Here is a 23,021-nt window from a genome sequence, read left to right on the forward strand (position 1 = left end):
AGTGTTTACGAAGGAACTATTGGCTAAAGAAAATGGCTCTTCTGAGGCTTTTGATCATGCCTATCTTTTGATCATGCATTACAGCTTGTGGGCAGGAACTTTTAAACGCTAATGATTCAGCCACTTTGTGGGGGGCGATGTAACTAGAATTAACCTTCTGTGACATTAAAGTGTGCTCTCCATTCCTGTTAAAATTGCCCCCACCCCCAGCCACCAGTGCCATCCCTGCAATCTGTTCTGAAATTCTCCATGCAGCATTGCAAGGCATTCGTGCTCTGATGACCTTAACTCTTGTTCCATCTCTCCCCTCACGCTCATTTGGGACAACCAGGTCCTCTTACAGACATCCAGAGAGGTTCTTTAAGTAGCCAGCATTCGTCTTTAGATCAGTTGCAACCTCAGACCTTCCCATCTGGCTCCGGAATGCCGATTGAGGAGGGAGGGTGTTTTTGTTCCATGCTCTAACCTTCGTGGGAGTTGTGTAAAATACTTTAAAGAGCTGCCGAGTTCTGACAAATATTGCAAACGGCAATGGATCACAGAGAGCCCGCTGAACTGTTACCTTTTTACTTTTCCCTAGCATGGCTGATTTTCCAAGATGTTTGTGCATGAAGCAGACACTGTCTCCTCTCCCTCATAGTCATTTCTCTCCTGCCTGACTCGTGCAGTGAGAGACATCCTATTTCATCTCCATGGAGGCCATTGGGGTCTCCTCTCTTCCTGGAGATGTCCGCCAAGGTCGAGGGGGAAAACCTGTCTGGGTAAAATCAGAACCAGCCTGAGCATTTATCAGAGATTTGAGCCAAAGCTGGAATTAATTCCATGGCTCAAGAGTGGAGTTTAGGACTCAGCAAGGATCTTTATTCATCTCAGCTGCTATTTAATGTGATCTGATCCCCTATGTATCTAATGTCTCCATCACCATCATGTCTATCCAGGCGTGAAGGTAATCCGAATGATGTGACTCTTATGCCTCATGACATGCTAGGGCTGGAGAGCTTTTTGTCAGACCATGTGCAAAAGCTTCAGTATCAGCCAACATTTCCCAAGAACTGGGATCTGATACTTTCAAAAAAGAAGAAAAACCTACTTTTAAAAAAAGGAAAAAGAAAAAAAGTCCCTGTCCTGGGTTGAAGTATTTTGCCATTTGTTCCAGCCAGGTCTTGAAAATCTCGCTCATTGTGTCTTCTTAAAAGAGCTCCATCTTTCAAACTGCCACTGCTCAGCAGCTCTGCGGTGGTCTCTTTCCACAACGACAGTCCTTTTGAGGATATTTTTATGCTAGAAAGCAGCTGTGGAGCTGGTGGTTTTGCTGAATCCATAGCTGCTGATTTGTGCTCTGAGGCAGGGCAGCAGGAATTGGCCTGGCTGTTGGTCTCTAATAGATAGATAACACAAGAACGGCTAGACTGGGTCAGACCAAAGATCCATCTAGCCCAGTATCCTGTTCATGACTGTGGTTGGGAGATAGGGAATGCTGATATCTGACTCATACATCCCAAGGCCGAAAGGTGTCCCAGCGCCAACCTCTTCAGGAGGACACTGGCTGATCCAGGGTCTTCCACTGAGTTCCTTTTAAAATAGCACCGTCCCCAGTCCGTTGTTGTGGGCCCGTCTATGTGACAGCCTCAGTCATGTTTGTTAGTGCTCGTCCCTGACACCTTGGAGAGTAGATGGGACCTGCCAGTGACCCTTGTCAAAGAGAGGAATAGGCCATTGAGCAGACGGGTCTCCTGGGTGTGCAGGGGGAGAGTAGGGAGCTCCCTACTCCGTGCAATACCAGAGCTGCCCTCCTGTGGGGAGGGCTGTCCTAGGCCTCGCGTGGATGAAGAACAAACCCCACCCCCATTCCCCCCCGGGTGCACGGCAATGTTCTACGTGGCTGTGTGCAGAGCAGCTGGAGCCATTGGCTGGGGGTGACGCCCTCGCTGTCCTGACCCACAGGTTTCGAAGCTGGGTCTGCAGGAGCAGCCACGCTCCAGCCCTCCACCTGGCAGCCTGCTAACGCTTGCCTACCTAGGACCCATGAAGCCCCCCTGCAGTTCTATTGGTGAAGTCTCAGAGCAGCTGATCCGCTGCTGGCTTAAGTTGGGCCAGCCATCAGCACAGGAACTGGTCTGAACACCTGAGCTCCACCCTGCTCTGGACTGTGCGCCTTGTCCTTCCCGCTCCCACGGCTTGATTTCCTGGCATCCTGACCCGGCCTGACACCTGGCATCGGATTGGTGGTTCTGACCCTCCTATCCTGACTCAGCTGACTCCTGTCTTGTGACTGAGGACTCTGGGTCTGGCTGCCCACCACCCAGCTGTGACACTTGCTGCATTGCAGAATTGTGACTAAATGGGAAGCTTTGATCATGACGCACCTGGATGTGTGGGAATTTCATAGATTCCAAGGCCATCAGCGTCATCTGGTCAGATGTTTGTGTATATATATATATTTATGTATGTATATTTGGTAGGGCCCTGTATAACTAGGGCCCTACCAAATTCATGGTCCATTTTGGTCAATTTCATAGTCACAGGATTTTTAAAATCTTAAATTTCATGGTTTCCAATATTTAAATCTGAAATTTCACAGTGTTGTAACCATGGGAATCCCAGCCCAAAAAGAGGTCGTGGGGGGGTTGCCAGGCTACTGTAGAGTGGTCGCGGTGTTGCCACCCTCACTTCTGTGCTGCTGCTGGTGGCAGCGCTGCCTTCAGAGCTGGGCACCTGGCCAGCAGCCGCCACTCTCCGCCCGCCCAGCTCTGAAGCGGTGCAGAAGTAAGGGTGTCAATACTGCAACCCCCTTACAATAGCCAGATTTCACCGGAGACACCAGATTTCATGGTCCATGCTGTGTTTTTCACAGCTGTGAATTTGGTAGGCCCTATGTATCACAGAGGACTCCCCTGAATTCCTGTTGAACTAGAGCAGAACTCTTTGAAAAACATGTAAACTTGATTTACCGGTTGCCAGTGATGGATAATCCATCCCAACCCTGGATAAGTTGTTCCAAGGGCGTGGCTGCATCATGGCCCAACCATGTCAGTGGTGTCACAGATTCCTTTTGCGGTACCGTAGCGTGAGGCCATCAGTAAACGAGGGCACTCATTGCTTAATGAGCCAGATTAGCTGGAGTGTGAGTGTGAGGGAGCCCGGTGGAAATGGGGTGCTGTGTCCTGCTTTTCAGGGTGCTCTTTCTGGCAGCCCTGGATCCTGTAGCCTTTCCCCTTTTCTCTGGTACGAAAGAACTTCGTGAACAAGGCGTTAAAGAGCCTGGCGCATCTCCTGGCGTGTCATCCAGAACCCAGGGTCTAACTTGGGTAGGAGGCAGGGCTTAATTTGTAATGAAAGAGGTGCTGGGGCTCAAGCAATTTTTTTTACATTCATAACTGATGCAGCAAGCCCAGAGGTGCTGGGGCTATGAACGGCCAAGCCCAGAGGGGCCTGACAAGCCTTGGCACAAATTAAACACTGGTAGGAGGCAGACGTCGTGTGTCTGTCAGCCCCAGCTCTGAGGGGGCGCCCGGCAACAGCCCAGGTTGTGCTGGCTCTGCGCTTGAGAGCTCTGCCCTTTGGCAGGCAGCCGAGTGAAGTCCAGCAGGGAGCCCCACTTCTTGCTCAGCTCGCAGAGAGATTCCATGGGAGAGGTTTGCTCTTTTGATGGCATATTGTAGCTTGCCAGCTCTCTGAGGGCTGTGACGGGCAGGCTGTGCGTCCGAGCCACCGCGTGGCAGGGCTCAGCGGTGATTCTCCACCTGAAGCAGCACAGGGAGGGCCGAGTGCTGGGCTTGGCAGCGTCTGAGCAGAAAGCCTCAGCTGGGCTTGGTTTCCTCAGGGTTTGATGTGGATCCTGTCAGCCTTGAAGCAAAACTGCATCATCTCAGAGGGGGTGGGGGTCTTAACGCAGCTGGTGGGGCAGAGAGGAGGAGAGTGGAGCGAATAATGGATTTTTCAGTTCGCTGGCCAGTCTGAAAAAAATGAAGAAGAAAAATTTGGAGGGGGCGGGGAAAGGAAAAGGTTTTGGATGAAAAATTTCGCTCAGCTGTAGGGGCGTCTCACATCTCTCTCCTCTTTTCCCTTCTATTGAGGTGTTTGTCATTCACTGGCTCTGGAGCTGCCTTTACCCATCTCTCCGGCTTCCCCTGGGTGGGATATGGAGAATTGGGGATAGTGAAAGATTGGCCTACTCAGGACCTTTGCTGTGCAGAGGAGACTGTGTGTGGTGGTGAGTGTACACACCCCTTGGAAGAAGCTCCTATTGAGCAAGTGTACGCCCAGTCTCACGTTAATTATTTTGCAGCTGCTGAACGCACTGGGTGCATCTGGAAAATGCCTGGGCAGCCCGCATGCCATGCAACGTACCTGGCACATCCAGATGTTTTAAACTGGAATGATCTTTTAGCAGAACACCAGAGTTGTCTATGTGGAGATAATGAGGGAATGGAGGCAGGGTCAGTTCTAGGGTCCCATTATTGTGAGGCAAGTGGGTATTTTTGGGCCCTGGATGTTGCTATTTAAAAAACCAACAACCTTCCAGGAGTCCAGCAGGTAGTAGGATCCCTGGAAAATCTTGGGTTTTGAGTTTAAAAAGGCAAAATTTGGTTACTGTGCCAGTACTATGTCATTTTCACTTCTACTGCTTAACATTGGATAACTTGGCACATATTTGGCCCTTTGGAACAATAATTTGGAGCCCTTGAAAATCATCTGTGTGTGTGCGTGTGTGCGCGTGCGTGTGTGTGTGTGTGTGTGTGAGAGAATGTCCCCTTAGCCCTGGTAGCACCAGGTCTGGATGGAGGGGTGTGGGGCACCACCGTGTATGGTCCACTTTCTTAATGAAATGCTTTGTCCCATTGAGGCTTTCCAAGAAGTTCCTATTGGTCTTTCAGAGAGTTGTTACCTGTGAATTTATTTTCCAGGCCTTTGATCTGTCTCTAATGTAATTATCCTCTCAGCTTGTGTTTTTTTTAAATTACTGTATGAGGCCAGGGCTATTTTACTTCTCCTAATGTCTCCCATGTGGCAGACTTGTGCATCCAGAGGGAAAAATCATACAGCAATTCCATAGCACCTTTTTATTAGAGGATCTCAAAGCACTTTGCAAATGTGTAATTAAAGCTCTCAACACTCCCCAGGTGGTAGATGAGTAGTGTTCCCATTTTAATTGGTGGCGGAACCCAGGCACAGAGGTTGAGTTTCTTGACTTGCAGAAGCTAAAGTGCCCCTGCTGGCTCTTCTAGTTAAACAGGTTCATAGCCAGGGCAGTGAGTAGGGGAGAGGTCTGAGAAACACTTGCATGATAAAGAACTGAGCAGCATTGCTTCAGTGATGGGGACGCATTCCAGGGTGGATGGCTGTGGAGCTCTGAGGAGGGGAGCGGAATTCCTATTGGGAGGTAGGGACGGGCTGGCCCTTCCAGTGTGTGGGCAGTGGGGCACTGCTAGGTACAGTGAGAGGAGCTGGGAAGCAGGTTAGTGAGATGGGGGAAGTTATTCATTCTCCGTCTCATGCACTTACTGGTGCTAGTGGAGCAGGGTTCCAGCTTTCCAGTGTGGTGACTCCTCCGTGGACTTGGCCTTCCGCTGCTTGGCTCTGGGGATGCGTATACAGGTAAGCTGTGCAAGTCCACTGGCAGTGTTACTTGTTAGCCGTAGGGGCCTGTGCTCCGGCGTGATTACACCCTATTTGCGAGCTTGGGCCCTCATTCTGTGATGACTCAGTCACAGGTCATCAGCAAGGATTGAACTCTGGTCCTTGGGCAGGAAAATCATGCTGGCACTTGAGCTAAAAGAGTAACTCCATTAGCTGGTAGCTGTAGCAGGCTCTGACCATATGGTGTGGATCAGTGGCCAGAGGAAGACATGGTTTACTTACCATGGCACACTTGAACATGCTGTTGGGTGTGCTCAGGGAGGGTGCAAGGATGTTTCGCGCCCTAGGCAAAACTTCCACCTTGCGCCCGCCCCTCCCCCCCGAGCCCTGTGGCAGCTCTCTGCCCCCCCCACCCTAAGGCGCCCCCCCTGCACCAGCCCTCCCCCTCCGCCCTGAGGTGCCCCCCCCGCGGCAGCTCCCCCCCCCGGCAGCTCCCCGCCCCAGCTGTCCTCTGCTCTGCCTCCTCCCCGAGCACGCCGTCGCCGCTCCACTTCTCCCGCCTCCCAGGCTTGCGGCGCCAATCAGCTGTTTGGCGCCGCAAGCCTGGGAGGGAGAGAAGCAGAGCAGGGCGGTGTGCTCATGGGAGGAGGCGGAGCAGAGGTAAGCTGGGGCAGGGAGTTCCCCTGCGTGCCCCCACCCCTTACTTGCTGCAGTGGCCCTCCCCGCGCCCCCCGCCCCAGCTCCCTCCGCCTAAATGCTGACGATGACCGGGGCAGCCGAAGATCTGGCTGCCGCGGTCGCCGCCGAAGGACCCAAAATGCTGCCCCCCAAATGCTAGCGCCCTAGGCGACCACCTAGGTTGCCTAATGGGTTGCACCGGCCCTGGGTGTGCTCAAAAATAATCTTCTGGGCAGGTGATGAGCAATAACCCTGATGTTCCCTCTTCTTCCCTCCTCCAAATTTCAAATGCCTCCCGCTGCTCCCTGGGCTGCGCTCTCCCCATGCTCAGTGAGTGCGTTCAGGTACAGAGTACATGGGCTTCCAGCATAGTGTCCTTAATGCGTGTTTGTTTTCGAGTGCGCCTGCTTTCCCTCCTTGGATAATAATTGCCTTGAAACAGAGAGAAGAAACCAATCCATTCCTCAGTCCATCTCTGCCTTTGTGGGTAAGCGCATGTACCTTCGGTGCACAGGCCTGGAGCTTATATCAGGCTAAGGTGTGAAATGTACAGGGACACCCATATCACTCTTCTGTAGCAAGTCCTGGATTGTTACTAGTGCTATGGTGGGAGCAGCAGCAGCCCTGAATAGCTGCAGGGCTAGAGACTGCAATTAATCTCTACGCTGTAAAATCGGCCTCTCTTCCTGAGAGCCCAGATCCCATAATCCTGCCTTAACCAGGACGATGCAAGCACCGCTTTTTAGTGAAATGCTTTATCCCATTCAGACTTTCTTCCAGGAAGTTCCTGTTGGTCTTTCAGAGAGGTGTTACTTGTATGTTTATTTTCCAGGCTTTTGATCTCTCTAATGTGATTATCCTCTCAGCTTGTTTAATTGTATTATATTTTATTTTTAGTATGATCCTAATGTCTCCCATATGGCAAACTTGTGCATTCAGATGGAAAAAACTTATTGCACTTCCAGAGCACCTTTTTATTAGAGGATCTCAAAGCACTTTGAACGAGGAGTCCTTGTGGCACCTTAGAGACTAACAAATTTATTTGAGCATAAGCTTTCGTGGGCTAAAGCCCACTTCATCAGATGAATGCAGTGGAAAATACAGTAGGAAGATGATATATACAGAGAACATGAAAAAATGGGTGTTGCCATACCAACTCTAATGAGACTAATTGATTAAGATGGGCTGTGGGCTTTAGCAAATAAATTTGTTACTGTATTTTCCACTGCATGCATCTGATGAAGTGGGCTTTAGCCCACGAAAGCTTATGCTCAAATAAATTTGTTAGTCGCTAAGGTGCCACAAGTACTCCTCGTTCCTTTTGCTGAGACAGACTAACACGGCTACCACTCTGAAACCTGTCTCAAACCTCTTTGTAAATCTGTAATTAAATCTCTCAATGCTCTCCAGCTGGCAGATGAATGGTGTTTCTATTTTAATTGGTGGGGAAACTGAGGCACGGTGGTTGAGTTGCTGGCCCAAGGCTGCAGTGAGGCAGTGGCAGAGCCAGGAATAGACCCAGCGAGCCCTGCTCATTTGTCCGTTTCAAGCATTAGATGTTGCTGCTCGGAGCGAAGGAACCCAGGTTCTAATCACTTGATTGCTACAACTTTCATTTTTGTATAGAATTCTCTGACAGCGGGGTGGAGTTCTAATTTTTTTTAATTAAAGTTAAATTAAAGACAGGGGGAACCCTTTGGAATCTAAAGGACCTTCATTTCCTGTCTAGATTAGAACAATAGCAATATGGGTTGAATTTTAAGCCTACAGTATATCATACTGGTAGTGCCCATTTACGAGTGTGACATTGCTGATGACTGGCAGTAGTGTTCATTCTTTTTCTTTCTCTAGTGTATGCACTGCAATGCACTGTCTCTTCCTTGCTCCTTCTGGTAGTTTGCAACTACCCAAAGCTGAACTGCTGATTGAACAATGTTTGCTTTCAGTGATTAGGAAAAACTCTAGAGGGACTTTTGGGTTAAATTTATCTCCATATCTAGGGCTCGGTTCTGCAAATCCGTATTCAAGTGGGCCCTGATTCAGCAAGGCACTTAAGTTTAAAACGTAAGCTTTTGCTTAAATTCCATTGATTGTGATGAATGCTTAAGTGCTGGTTTGAATGAGAGCCATGGGTAATTGCGCTGATTGGCTACATGAGGAATGCTCATGTACATGAGTAAGACTTTCCGTAGATTTTTAATTTGTTGACCAATCCCTCTGTTTTACCCCCGCTCAGACAACTAGAACCGTATCTCTGAATCATGTGTGTGTTCGTCTCTTTAAAGTTCCAGTGAAGGTACTGAAGTTAAGAAGCATTCCCCTGCAGTGCGTGCAACCCAGACTTTGCAGGGCCATGCTGGTATAGGAGAACTCCAATGTAGACCTAGAAATTATTTTGGTTTTCACACTCTTTAGGGTGATATTAACAGATCTCTTGAAATGTTTTTAAACCATCCTAGAGTGATCAGGGAAAAGATAAATAAAAAGGATTAATACAGGGGTGGGCAAACTACGGCCCGGGGGCCTCATCTGGCCCTCAAGATGTTTTAATCTGGCCCTCGAGCTCTCGCTGGGGAGCGGGGACAGGGGCTTGTCCCACTCTGTGCGGCTCCCAGAAGCAGCGGCATGTCCCTTCTCCGGCTCCCATGCGTAGGGACAGCCTGGGGGCTCTGCACTCTGTCCCCACCCCAAGTGCTGCCCCTGCAGCTCCCATTGGCTGGGAACTGTGGCCAATGGAAGCTACAGGGGCGGAGCCTGCGGACAGGGCAGCGCGCAGAGCCGCCTGGCCACGCCTCCGCGTAGGAGCTGGAGGGGGGACATGCTGCTGCTTCTGGAAGCTGCTTGAGGTAAGCACTGCCCAGGAGCCTGCACCCTTGACCCCCTCCCATGTCCCAACCTCCTGCCCCAGCCCTGTTCCCTCTCCTGCCCTCTGAACCCCTCGGTCCCAGCCTGGAGCACCCTCCTGCACCCCAACCCCTAATTTTGTGAGCATTCATGGCCCGCCATGCAATTTCCATACCCAGATGTGGCCCTCGAGCCAAAAAGTTTGCCCACCCCGATCTAATAGCTACCATACTAGACTCCGAAGCAGGACTCTTGTTTGTATTCCTTGCTTTGCTGCAGAGTTTATTACTACTTATTTTCATAGTGCCTAGGAGCCCTGTTATAGACCAGGACCCCATTATCCTGGGTGCTGTACAAACACAAAACAAAAAGATAGCCCCTTCTTTCTCCAAGGATCTTACAGTCTAAGTTGCTGTGTGACCTCGGGCAAGTCCCTTGACCTTCCTACAAGTCCGTTTCCCCATCTGTAAACACAGAGAACTACTCCAGAAGGATGTTGAGGCTTAATTGTCTGTAAATTGTCTCCCTGCTGCTGGTCTGCAGCACCCTCTAGCCTGCGTGCAGTTCTGGTTTCCATTTGCATGTGGTTGGTGGCGGGGGAGTGATGATCTGGGTTGTCTGAGGCTCCACATGGCGTCCCCCTGGGTGGTCTGTGTCATGCTGAGCTGCAGTCTGAGCTGTTGAAAATCCAAATAAAGAGTCCAGTAAATATTGTTTGACTCAAGTAGCCTTTGTTATCGCTTTGATGTCGCCTGTTCCAAGACTCCTGGTGAGAAACCCACTAGTACAGGCTGAGCTGTGCTGCTGTGGCGCTTCCGCTGGCTTGTGGTCAATGGCGCATGGCCTCCTGCATCTGTAAACGTTAACCCACGAATGGCAGATGCTGGTCCCCTCTTGCTCGCTAGGAAGCTTGCTCCCAACGGGGCATGGACTCTGGGAGTGCAGAGCCCCAGCGGCAAGGGATCTCTCTTTAGAGATGGTTTTTGTCCCCTCTTTTAATAAGTCATTGATCTCTGAAGGTGAAGTGTTTCTGTGCTGCCGTTTATCCCCTCGCCCATGCAGGGGTGTTTGTAGGACCACATGTGGCTTGGGCAGCGCCGACGGCTCGTTGGTTTTGGGTCATCTGTGAGGTGGTTGGGACTGGGGGCGCTAGTGCTGCTGTTCGTAGGCTCGCGTAAGGGCTGACTCGGGAAAAGATCCTGGAAGCGTTTTTGTGGGTCTCTTGGAGGGCGTGCATCGCTACACATAGAAACCTGGGGAAAACGAGAGGTCAATGTTTGGCTCTTCCGATCATTCTAGTAACTTCTGCCTGCTCCTTGCAGGGGTGCAGACTCCCTGGGAGTCCTGCTTTCATGAATGGGTACATCGGAGGATGGTGAACAAACCGGAAGTGATACCTTGAGAGGGCAACATACAGTTGTATGTAACATCTGGTCACCAAACCATGTCCAGTGTCTTAGGGCCACTTCCCCTCGCCTGTGCATTATCTGTGGTAACTCTCAGAGCAGGGGTTAAGGTAGCTCTTTGACATGCCCCTTCCACTGAGAAAGGGTGGGAGAGAGAGGCAGTCGCACAGCAGGTCAATGGCAGAGCAGGGATAGAACATATATCTCCTTACTCCCCGTCCGGTGCCCTGTCCACTGCCTAGTCAAGTCACGACCGCCTGGTGGCAACCCTGATCCCTACAAGTGGGAGAGATGCTGTGCTGGACAGGGCAGCTAATGCTCACAGTGGAAGAACAGAGTTAGTCACAGAGCAGCCCTCTGTGACTCATACCCCTCTCTGCTTATGTACCAGAACGGAGAGCCCTCCATGCAGAAGCTGCTGCTGGAAACACATTTGCGTGGGGCCCCTGCTATCAGCTGATCCAGGTCTTAGTCCTCCCCTGCCTGTGGCATGTGATATTAACCACATGCACTAATCTGCTGAGCTCAGGGAACCGGCTGCCCAGTGCAGCCCAGCTCCTGGGAAGCCAGAGTGGGAACAAAGACCAAATTCTGCATCTGAGCCAGTCAACAGATGGCAGGAATTAGGAGTGAGACGGTGACAGTTTCTTTGGATTGGAAATCCCTGCGACAGCAGCCGCTCAGACTGCTGGGTAAGGGTGAGCGAAGCCAGTCCAGACTGTGGGAAGAGCGTGGAGGGGGCTGCAGCTGGGGTGGACGGCCAGAGAAATTCCGCACCTTCGCCCCACCAGCCCACACCGAGCTAACACCCATCAGCACTGCACGGAGGCTCCCGCCCTGCCCTCCATGTGGCAACCTTCCCAAGCTCTCACAGTGGGGTGGAGCCGATCGCATTGGTCTCAGGCGCCTGCAGGAATCCACAACCCTCAGACCAGTCTGGTCGCTCTTGGTGCCCTGTACAAGGTGGGAACCGGCTGGGCCTGTGGGATCTCCCATGGTGATCGCAGCCTGATGATTCTGTATGCTAGGTCCCACATGCCATATGCAGCAGTCAGGTGCGGGGGGGACAGCCCTGGGCACAGGAACAGGCATAGGGGGAGAGAGGTGTTGGAGGGCCAGTGGGAAGTGCCTATGCCAGCAAATGAAGCTAGTGGGGATGACTGGACTGACTGTGGTGCCATGTGACTGCTGGGGATGGCCCGGGAGCCCGTGTGCAGTAGGAAGCGCTAGCCTCCGGACCACCGAACTGTGCTCGTGTTCCATCGCTGCAGACCCCTGGAGCAGGTTCTGGTGGTTGCGGGCGGTGATGAGGAATCAGACCCCCTGGGTTCTGTTCCCGCTGTGCCACTGACCCGCTGGGCGGGATGCTCGCCTGCCTCCCAGGGAGGCTGTGGTGCTCCGAGCGGCGTGGCCCTGGGGCGGAAGGGAAGGAGGAGGAGAGCGCGTGGCAGCTTGGCAGCAGAAGAGCTTTGTGCGTGGAATGGGTGCAGCACGGATGGCAGCGATTTCTGCCGCTGGGGCTCCACCCCGCTGGCGGGTGGAGAGCGCTCTAGCAGCGAGAGGGGAGGCTCTGCCGAGATGGCCATTGAGGGGCCGGCTGTGGGGGTCTTTGATATGGGCGCTTGTCCATTACCCGTGGGAGTGAGACCACTCGTGCTGACCAGTCATCAATCTGGGCAAGGCGGGCGGGCTCCAGATCAGTGCTGGACTTGTGTCGGTGTCAGGGAGGGGAAAGGTCACCTGAGTTCCTTCCCTGATGGGAGACTTTGAATAATGCTCCATTTCCACACCAGAATCCTGTCTCCCGACCCCACCCAGCAAACAAGCGAGGGACCCGTCTGTCTCGGCTGGGGTAGGTGGCCTCGCTCAGAGCTGGTTGTTCTTCTAACCCTGGCAGCTCTGGGCCAGGGAGGGTCGGGAGGGAATCCCTCTGCCTGCTAGACTCTCATTTCACTTCCTGCCTGGCTCTACTATCTCACTGTCTGTGCTCCTGTGCTTACAGGGATTAATGGTGATTCCGTATCCCCTGATTTCTGCATGAGCCGCCCTCAGGGCTCCCCCTTCTGTGGCTCTCAGAAATGTAGGAGAACTTGTCAGCAAGAGAAGCCCAGGCTGTTTTTCTCTTAACCCTTCGGGTGCTGGCCTTTCCTACGGAGCCAGCTGAACAGAGAGCTAGGAGGCCATGGTATGGGCTATGGGTTACTTCCAGTTGTGCCTGGAGGCCCCAGTCAGGGTAGCCTCCCATTGCGCTAGGCGCTGGACTCGGGGAACGAAAGACGGCCCTGCCCCAAAGAGCTGGCAAGGTGGCTATGGTAAACGGGGGCAGGGTAGGAGGGGCTGGCGGCGGTGCATTGGGCAGCAGACTTACTGAGCTGTTGCCTGCTGTGTTAGCAGCGGGGTTCTGCATTCAGTGGGGTTGCAAGCAGGTGGCCCTTCACTCACTGCCAGGCCGTCGCCCTCTTTCTTAGAGCCCTTTTCCCCCGTCCAGGATTCTTGGTGTCTCTGGCCAGCAGCCTGAGGCTGCATTCCCCTCCTCCTGCCCTGCAGCGAGCCAGGGACAGCCAGGTGTGCTGGCTCCAGCTCACCGAACTGCCCTTCCGCTGGGATTCCCAGAGAGGCCTCAGAAATGCGCAGGGGAGCGCCTCGTGGGCTTCAAACACGCGTTCCAGATGTTCCCAGCTTCTCCTGCTCAGGGTTGTGTAACAATTGAGTCAACTTGAATCCTTTCCCGCTGGAGAGTGGAGTAGTGGGGCCCTCCCTCCGTCTGCCGCACTTAACCCCTTGCTGGTGGGACGTTAGATTTTGGCAAGATGGGTATATAGGGCAGCAGCAGCGACCCAGCTGGGGAGTGCGGTGCTACCTGTCCAGGTTTTCCCAGGATCGTCCCCTTTTTTGAAGTAGCTGTCCCGAGCAATCTGTAAGGGTGCTCAGTGCAGGGCTGGGGTGGGGTGCATGTGCTCTGAGACTGGCTGGGGAAGGAGACTGCATCGATCTTTCCCTAAGAAAACATACCTGATTTTCATTAAGCCTTGCCTCGCTGAACGCAGCCGCTGGCTGCCTGGTGCTTATACGGCACATGTGAGAGGGGATTTGGAGCGACCGATCAGGCAGGGGGAGGCTGGAATGGATAGAAGATAACAGGAGAAGGTGCCCTCTGCTCTGTGGGTGGGTTGTGTCTGAAATGAGCAATGGTACCAAGTGAAGGGTGGGAAATGGGGACTTTGATGGCTGGGGTGTGTCCCGTGCACAAGATGAATGCTCTGCTCTTAATGAAAGCAAGAGTCACTGCAGTGCAATTATTCCTAGGCTGGTAATGCCTGGCAGGTAGATATTCAGTATTCACTGTATATACTTATACAGTGCTCCGTAGCACTGCGGATAGGCTTTGCAGCCAGCCTCTCTGTTTGTGTCTATCTAAAATCCAGGCTCTGGCTCCTTCCCTCTGCAGCCCATCAAAGGCTGCGTCAGGCCAGGGGAGAAATCCCATGGGGCAGGGGCAGAGTAGGGTGGCCATGAGCAAGCTCCGCTGTCAGTGGTGTGCTGGGAATAGGGCCATAGTGGGCGCCACAAAGACAGGTCTGTATGGTGCTGCCACCCATTGGCAGCCTGGTTTGGGCTCCGTGGGGGCAGTTTCAGCTTAAGCCCCAAATAGCTTCCCCCCCACACCCTGTAATGTTAAGGCTGTGCCTTGGGCGTTTGTGTGGTGCTGATATGTGTGGATGCCAATGCAGACGTGAGATCGCTAGCTGTGCCGGGCCCACTCTGCCAGAGGAATCGGGCGATCTTGTGGCAGACTCCACCTGGCGTCGTCGTGCTGGGTCGTGAAGTAGCTGGGCAACGTTGGGGTGCTCCGTTCTGAGCGAGGTGTGATTGATCTCTGGAGTCCTGTGAGCAGGGACGGAAGGATCGTCAGAAGAAACAGCCGGAAGTGAGGTGTATAAAGGGCATGCCCCTGCTGGGGAATCCAGTTGCATTGTATCTTTGGCTTGCTGAATTATCTTCTTCTTGGGAGTTTTCTGCAGGTGTTGGTGTATCTGGCTGGTTGGAGCCAAAGTCTTTGTAGGAATGGGTGGTACTGCGGGGAAATGGTCTATGCCCACCTTGTTGCTGGCTTGCTTCAGGGTTGGCATTGCTTAGTGGACTTTGGCTCTCCATCAACAATTCTTGTGTATGTGTGCGCACGCCTGTGTGTTTGTGCGTCAGTCAGTCCCCTGTGCTTTCTGCATGATTGTGTTTTGTTTCCCTCACTCCTCCCTTTGTATGCTGCTCCTGGAGGCACCTGTAAGTTTAAGGAGAGGGCAGAAGCTGGGTTTCAAATGGGAGGTGGAGCCAGTCCCTGTCTAGACGCGATAAATCGATCCCCGAGCGCTCTCCCGTCGACTGCTGTACCCCAGCTCGGCGAGAGGCGCAGGCGGAGTCGACGGGGTAGCGGCAGCAGTCGACTCACCGTGGTAAGTGGATCTAAGTACGTCGACTTCAGCTACGTTATTCACGTAGCTGAAATTGCGTAACTTAGATTGATTTCCCCTCTTTCCCCCCCGCCCCCAGTGTAGACCAGGCCTTAGCATGTGAGCAAATGTTCATCCCTGCGAAGACCTGCTTTGTTTAGCTCTATACGTTTCTGCATGGAAAGAGCTGTCAGCCGCAGGAGAGTTTGCGCTCTGTCTTAGGATGTAAGTGGAGTAAATTCTTGGGGTAGAGCTGCTTCCTGGGAACAAGGCATTGGTGCTAGGCTGTGATTCCCGGTAGAGGGGATTGCCCTGCATGCTGTTTGACCATCTCCTTCCAGGGCTGTTGGATGGGTGTAAATAAGACAAGCTACACTTAGAATACGTCCAGATTCCACACTACTGATTTCTTTTCCAGGTAGGTGACTGTGGCCTTGTATTGCTCAGCACAGGGAACAGACCCTGGTGTCAGAAGGGCCAACAGTAGGAAATAGGATAACCCAGAGAAGCTTTGGCTCGGGATTGTGTGCCCTACAAGCTGCAGTGTCATGGCTTTCAGGGTCCAGCCCAGTGGTGTGTTGTCTTAATTTTAGCCAGTCCCTGCTGAGCAGCTGGCCTCCAGCAGAGCAGGTGAAATTGACAGCAAGCTGGCTGAGTGCTAGTGCCCCAAGGCTGAACTCCCACAGGTGTGTCATGTTGCTACCTTGCCCTTTTCCCCTCCTGGCTTCCCAAAGAGTTCTCCCCATCTGTACTAGTCCTTGAGCCAGCGCTTCCCCTGGCATGGAGTCGAGGGTCAGTGAGTGGAAGGAGTCCTGCGAGAGTAGAGGTTGCAGGCTGCCCAGCGCCCATGCTTCTACTCACCTCCCTGCCCCCTGGAACTTGGCAGAGGAGAGGGGTGACCCTGAGCAAGTCTCCGTTTCTCTGTGCCTCGGTTTCTCTGTGCACAAACTGTGGATAAGACCCAGCTTCGTAAGCCAGGCTTTTAGGGAGGGTGTTTTAGACACAGCCTGTTTCTGAATGTGGAACGTGCCCATGGCTGAGTGGTAAGACCAGTGGGATCAGGACATTGGCTGCATTTCCCTCCAAACTGCAAACAATCCCTCACCATCTCCCTACTGCAAACCACTGGATGCTCTATGATAACTGGCTGATAACTTGCTACAGACTAAGCTGGTCGGGAAGCAAGGCCATGCAAACAGCTGCACTGGCTAATTAACAGCCGCCTAATGTGTATTATTGTTATCTTTTTTGTTTACAACAAAGATTCCGGTGCATTTACGAGGACACTTTTATAGAATTGCTTATATTAACTAAAAAAAAAAAAAAAAAAAAAAAAAGAGCCAATCCAGAACCCTCCTGGGAGCTCTTTGTTTCTTGATTTATGGGTATAATGACTTCATTACATGCTGCTGCTAGTAAAGACATGGTCCCAATGTTGTCTAGTAAAATGGAAATAAACGAGGCTCCAGAAACAGTAACTTTATTTTCCTTTTAAACCATTTTCACCAGTTAGGGTTTAAGGATTTTTTTTGCATTGCTGGGGTGACTACAAAGTCTGGCCCTTCGCTCCCTGGTGGGAGTGGATTATTCCCAGGATCTGCGTTATTGAAAACATAGAGCTCCGATTGCCTTTCCCCTTGCAGGATCTGCAAGGGGGAGGCTGCATTCACAGTGCTGTCTGCAGTCCCTGCAGATTTCCTGGAAGACGTGAAATTGACCATCTGTTGCGCAAAGCCTAAAATCTCCCTAAACAATGTGAAATTCAAACTTTCTGCCTGTGCTGAGCTTTGTGCAAACATGGCTTGGAATCCAGGCACCAGCTGATGTAAATTGGTGTAATTCTGTTGGCTTAATAAACCTGAAGACCTTGCCCGGTGCTGGGGGAAAATCAGGAAGTGGGCTTGGTCTGACGGAGTGAAGGGAATATGATGGTTGTCTGGCAGGCAAGTGTGGGACACCTTCCAGATTTGGGGAGTGTTGCAGTTGTCTTAGTGTGCCAGTCCCCTGGGCAAGGCCTGAGTGATTCCTTTTTCACGCTCTGCAGGAATGCTAAATGCAGGGGTATAAAACTGGTGAAACTGCATCTACGCAGCAAAATGAACTCAGATGAACAAAACCTTTTGGATAGTAACAATTCCGGAATGTGTGCTTTTTGTATCATCTCTTTTTATTTCTTTTTCCAGACAACCTAAAGCACTTCAGGGCAAGAAAGATACATCTGTTCTATTTATAGCTAGCACCACAGCTGAGCAACGTAGTTCACACCGCAGCTTAGCGGTGCATAAACTTAGAGTGCTATGCAATGTTTATACAGAAATATTTCAGAATTGGGGAGGAAGGAAGGGCATTACATTTGGGGCTGGGAATCACAGCCCCCACTCCAGCTGTTGACCTACCCAAAGGGTATGGCAGAGTAAAGTATCTTTGTGCGGGTGGAAACAATATGGTAGATTCTCGGAGAGTTCAGGATGTTCTAGGCGTGTTCAGAAGCTTGTGTCCCATGCTGAGGTGTGTGTATGTTTAGATTTGTCATCTGTGTACAAAGACCAGGCTGTGGGATGAGAGGCGATCCAGTCTGGACCTCAAGGTTGAATGTCTGTAGAATTGATCCACCTTCCCGTCTATTTGTTTTGGGTTGTCCTTGTAGATAAGAAGCGAGCTTACCAAGTCTGAGATAAGTAATTCAAGTTTCCAGGTGTCAGCTGTGGGATTTGTGTTGGCACCACATTTCGGTTTTATGTATATTATTCTTTTCCTATTGGGTGCAGATGTGGTTTTTTTGTAACATCAGTTTCACACCCACTCACAACTGTTTCTGCTCCCTAGCACGCTAAAGCTGTGGTGGAAATGGTGGCGGGGCTGTCCGATTATGCTGATTTTATTGAAACTTGCTTGACAAGAACTCCCCTTCTTCATTGTGCTATGGAAAATTCCAACAAAGTCTAACAAACCAAAAAGTGAGTGGAAATTTTTCTTTAGGTGTGTGCTGTGACCTTTCGACTCTCTTGTATGGTTGATCATAAACACATTTCACTGGGTCAGTTTTGGTTCTGACCTATAAAATTTGCCCTCCCCCCCTTTTTTTTTTTGGCTTTGAGCAAACTAATTTTTTCCCCCCAAGGGAAAAAACAAAGTTATGCAGGTCTCTGGTCTCCTCCCAACCCCTGTGGGGATCTTATATGGCCTCTGTCACTTTGGTATTTGCACGCTGCGCTCCTTACTGTGTGTGATTGTTTCCAACAACCCAGTGAAGTAGGACAGGCTTGTTATCCCGGTTTTACAGCTCTGTCACACCGATTAAAAGATGTCTCTTCAAAAGAGCTGATGGGTGCTGAACTCTTCTGAAAACCTGGCCCCAACTGCAGGTGCTGAGCACCTGGGAACGTGGCCTTCTGTGGCTCCCTCAAGGTTTCACAAGGAGTGTCTGGCTGGGCTGTGAACCCAACCCAGTTCAAAGCCTCAGCCACAGACCTTCCTTCCTGAGGCTACTGCAAGCCCCTCCTTGGGGCAAACAGCATGTGTGTAATGCCGGTCCCTGATGGCTCTGTCCATCCCTGATCCTCCCGCAGGATCCAGGAGCTTGCTGTTTGGGCACCCAATGAGCCTATTTTTGTTTTGGGATCTGCTATGCAAATCTCCTTCCTGCGTGTCCAATCCCAGGAACCCGCCCTGCAGGTAATTCTGATATGCAACAGCCTCCAACTAAAAGAAGAGTCCAATTGAAAACCTGTTACCGAAGAGCCGGCATATTTCCTTCGTAATCAGACCAAGTATAAAGGGTGGGGTTAACATCTCTCTACCTCTGGAGACTAAGGCCCAGATCCTCAAAGGTATTTAAGTGCCCAGCTCCAATGGGAGTTAGGTACCTGAAAACCTTTGAGGATCTGGGCCTCGCTCTCCCATGGGGAAGGTTGGTCGTTGCGTGTGGCTTTCTCCTTGGCAAAGGAGCAAACATGCCGGAGTTCTAAACTCTCTCTGCCTCCTTGGCTGCCCTTTTGCAGCTGGCACTGATGAGCTCCAAATCAATCTGTATCTGTGTTGAGCCCGCACCTGAAATTCTGGGCACGGCCTTGCTGATGACTCAGTACCAAAGATACCAGGAGGAGAGGTTCGAAGGGAGGGCGGCCAAACTCTCCGGAGGTCTTGAGGCTAGGTTTGATCAGGAAGGGTAAAGGAATGTAAAGAAAGGAGCGATGGGGAAGATAACATCAGGGGGAGAGTGACTGGTTCCCACACAGCTCTGCCATAGTTCGTCACTTTTCACCCACAGTCCCCTCTGCTGTCCCAGTCCCCTGCTCTTTGGTACAGCTCTGAATCCTGTCACGAGCTCCCCCGCAGCTCTGCCAATGCCCTGCAGTCTTGACCTGCCACATCCCTGCTAGTCCAGTCCTGCCCCCTCCCTTCCACGGAGCTCTGCGGGGCGGGGCAGTGGGGGATAGCTCAGTGGTTTGAGCATTGGCCTAGTAAACCCAGGGTTGTGAGCTCAATCCTTGAGGGGGCCATTTAGGGAAGTGGGGTAAAAATCTGTCTGGGGATTGGTCCTGCTTTGAGCAGGGGGTTGGACTAGATGACCTCCTGAGGTCCCTTCCAACCCTGATATTCTATGATTCATGTGCGTTAATCCGGCCATGCAGTATCGACTCCAGGTCAGACGGATCCTGCCTGTTCCATCCCATTGCATCCCATTGTGTCCTGTTATAAATGACCCCCCCCCCCCAGTTGGGGGAGGCCCTAACAAATTGCCTGCACTCTTGTACCTTGCCACTAGCCTCGTTGTTCCCTTGTAGATGAATGTGTCACTATGTCTATTCTCCATCACTGGCCATTTTAAAATCCAGATTGGAGGTCTGGCTAAAAGCTCTGCTCTAGGAATTATTTGGGGGCCGTTCTCTGGCCTGTGTCATACAGGAGGTGGGACAGATGATCACCATGGTCCCTGCTGGCCTTGGAATCCATGACTATTTAAAAACCATTCCCGACTGTTTAACAATAGCTGTTGAAGCTTGTACTTGTGAAATCGCCTCCCCCACAGATCCCGGCTCTCAAACCTGAGGGGCTGGAACTGAAAACTCCTTCTGGAGTGTCTCTGAGCTCTTTAAATATTGAACCAAGTCTCTCCTCTCTTTTCCAGCGTTGAATGTTTCTATTTTTTCTCCACTTAGGCTGTGGGAGAGAGAAATTCATTCAAACTTCATGCTTTAATTCCCACCCCCCTTCTCTCCTGCAGCAGCTGTACAAATATAGTTCTTAAGCAGCTGAACAAACATCAGAAATAAAATAAAATAAAATACCCCCCCCCAAAAAAAACCCCGCCCCTCTCTGCTAGCTCAGCCTGGATTCTGTAATGTTACATAGAATCATAGAATATCAGGGTTGGAAGACACCTCAGGAGGTCATCTAGTCCAAACACCCCCCCCCCCCCTCAAAGCAGGACCAACACCCACTAAATCAACACCCCCACTAAATCTACATCCCCCAGCCTGCCTGCCAGCTCCTTTCAGCTGGGGCTGGGCGAGGGGAGCTCCTCTTAGACATTGCAGACTCCAAACCCCTTCCCCCCTCCCCCCCCAACCAAACTCATCTCTTCAGCCAGGTGACCCTGTGCAACAGAGTTACTGCGCTGGCTTGGTGGCTGTTGGCACCCTGCATAGGCAGCCCCTAATAAGCGTGGCTCCTCCCAGATTGGGGGGAGGGGAGATCCTTGTCTCAGGAAGCTACTCTGCAAGGAAGTCCACGTTAGGGAGATGCATCCTACAGGGATGGGGTAGAAACTGCTGTACAGCCACGCCAGCAGCAGGAGGGCAGGTGCCGTTGTGCCCTCTGCCAGGGATAAATGACTGTGGTTCTGCTTCCAGAGCTCCACCTGCATCGTTATTCCAGGGCCTGGGAGTGGCTAAGGAACAGACTGTGAGGTCATGTAACAACATCCAGGATTTAGCCCCTCGGCTGCCTGGTACAAAGCACTTGCTCTGGGGGAGAACGCACCCGTCATGCTGCCGTTAGAGGAGTGCTGAGTGTATCTGGTTATAATGCAGCTGCTGTACTGAAAGCGTTGAGTATTTGGTTGCCCCTTTTGGTATTCGCACCAACTGCTACTAGCTTTCTTCTTCTCTGCCTGGATCACAGTTTTGGGCTTCCCATCTAGGATGTACCTTTCTATTCCCTCTAAGAACTGCTCCATTTGTATGAGGAGAGAGAGATCTTCCAGAGCCTTAACATTTGTTCCTGATATCCAGGCATCCCAATTTTTTACAATGTGGTAGGTGTGTCAGGAAAATGCCACGTCTGGTTTCCACCTTAGGGCTCTGAACCGCCGATGGGCATGCTCGGGGGTTAGCCCCATCCTAATTTTGGCCTTTTGTTTAAAAAGTTCATACTTGTTCATGTGTTCTTTAGGCATTTCAGCTGCCACCTCTGCTAAGGGTCCACTGAGTTGTGGCCTGAGCTCCACTGTATACTGGTTTGGAGGGAGGTTGTACCCAAGGCAGGCTCTTTCAAAATTTTCTAAGAAGGCCTCTGTATCATCACCTACCTTGTATGTGGGGAATTTCTTGGAATGGGGAGCGGTACCTGGAGAGGGACTGTTAGGGCTACCTGATTGATCCAGCTTAGCCTTTTCCACCTCCAAGCGCTTCCCCTCTCTCCTCTCCTCCGCTTCCGCCTCCAAGCGCTTCATCTCCAAGCATTTCGCCTCCGCTTCCGCCTCCCAGCGCTTCATCTCTAGGAAGAAATTCCTTTCTTCCGCAGTTAGAACTTGGCCTGGGTTAAGGACATCCCTCCATCCTGGCATCTGGATCCTGGATTGGAGAGGGCTGACCCTTCCCTCCTGGGAAATCTCCTGTACCCCATCCCCTCTCTGCATTTCTGTCATGGAGCTGGATGTCTGGGCTTGATCTGGGTCTGTCTTTTCCATGGCGTGCTGCTTTGGGAAGACTGGTTGCTCTAGGGTTTCGGTGCCCAACCACAACCTCATGCACAGGGCTGCCCTACTCTATCCTAGCTATTTCGTTGCCACGAAGCTAGAAAAAAAATAAACTGCTTGTTGGACTCCCTGGCTTGGCAGACTGAACCTTTTGCATGCCTGTTCCCCCTCAGGCAGAAAAGAAAAGAAAAGAAAAGAAAAGAAAGAAAAAACCCTCCCTGGCTTTGCAGGCTGCCCAAAGGAAAAATGTGTCCTTTTAAAATCCTGAGCTCTGTGCTTCTGATTCACAATGATCCCACCTCTGCCACCATGTCAAGGCTGATTCCCCACTCTGGCACTTTGAGTGCAGAAGGTGAGGGCCCACAAGGATTCTAAAAATTAATACTGGCCACTGCAGGCTTGTATTCCATTTCCAAGGTTACAGCTTTTCTCTGACCTTGGATGGGTAGATGCTGCCACCACCCAAGTGCAAAAACCCCTTTGAGACCCCTGGAAGGCACACTTGGGAATTCCTTCCTGTGGGGTTCCCTGAAGCCCTTTCACCCCCCCCCCCCCCGGGGGGAAGAGCTGAGAAAGAAAACAAAAGAAATCAGCTGTTGCCACTAGCTAATTAAACAACATGTGCACAAACCTCTTAGGGACACAAAAATCCAATTCTGTTCTTAAAAAAGATAAATTTTATTAAAAACAAAAAGAAAGAAAATACATCTGGAACTTAGGCCTTTTGCTAGGTTTAAAAAAAATAATTACAAGGATTAAGCATCAAGATAGCTTCTTGAGGTCCAGCTTAAAGCTTACAAACAAAACAAAAGCGCCTGGGGTTAGCACAGAAGAGTCCACAAGCCATAAAGAAATAAAAGAGAGAAACCTAATTGTGTCTTCCTAGACATTTCCTGATCTACTTACATATCTGGGGTTTCAAATGAGTAGTTTCTAGGTAGGATCTGATGATTTTCATACCTGGCCCAAGCTTTTACAGCATAGCTCAAACCCTGTCCCTGCTCTCCGGGAGAACAACAGACAGGCAGACAAAGGGGAAGTTTTCCCCCAATTTTAAAAAGTTCTAGCCCTCCCATTGGCTCTTTTGGTCAGGTGCCCACTCCCTTCCTTTTATCTATGGACTTTTTAACCCTTTACCGGTAA

The 23,021-nt window shown here is 51.3% G+C and overlaps 1 protein-coding gene across 2 annotated transcripts in view; it reads left to right on the plus strand.

The window, feature by feature from the left end:
• ST3GAL4 (ST3 beta-galactoside alpha-2,3-sialyltransferase 4) overlaps nucleotides 1–23,021 on the plus strand; it is a 145,194-nt gene that overhangs the window by 43,066 nt on the left and 79,107 nt on the right. The gene's annotated exons all lie outside the window — the stretch shown is intronic.

Source organism: Emys orbicularis, chromosome 15 (assembly GCF_028017835.1).
Source record: "Emys orbicularis isolate rEmyOrb1 chromosome 15, rEmyOrb1.hap1, whole genome shotgun sequence".
Classification (NCBI taxonomy): Eukaryota; Metazoa; Chordata; order Testudines; family Emydidae; genus Emys; species Emys orbicularis.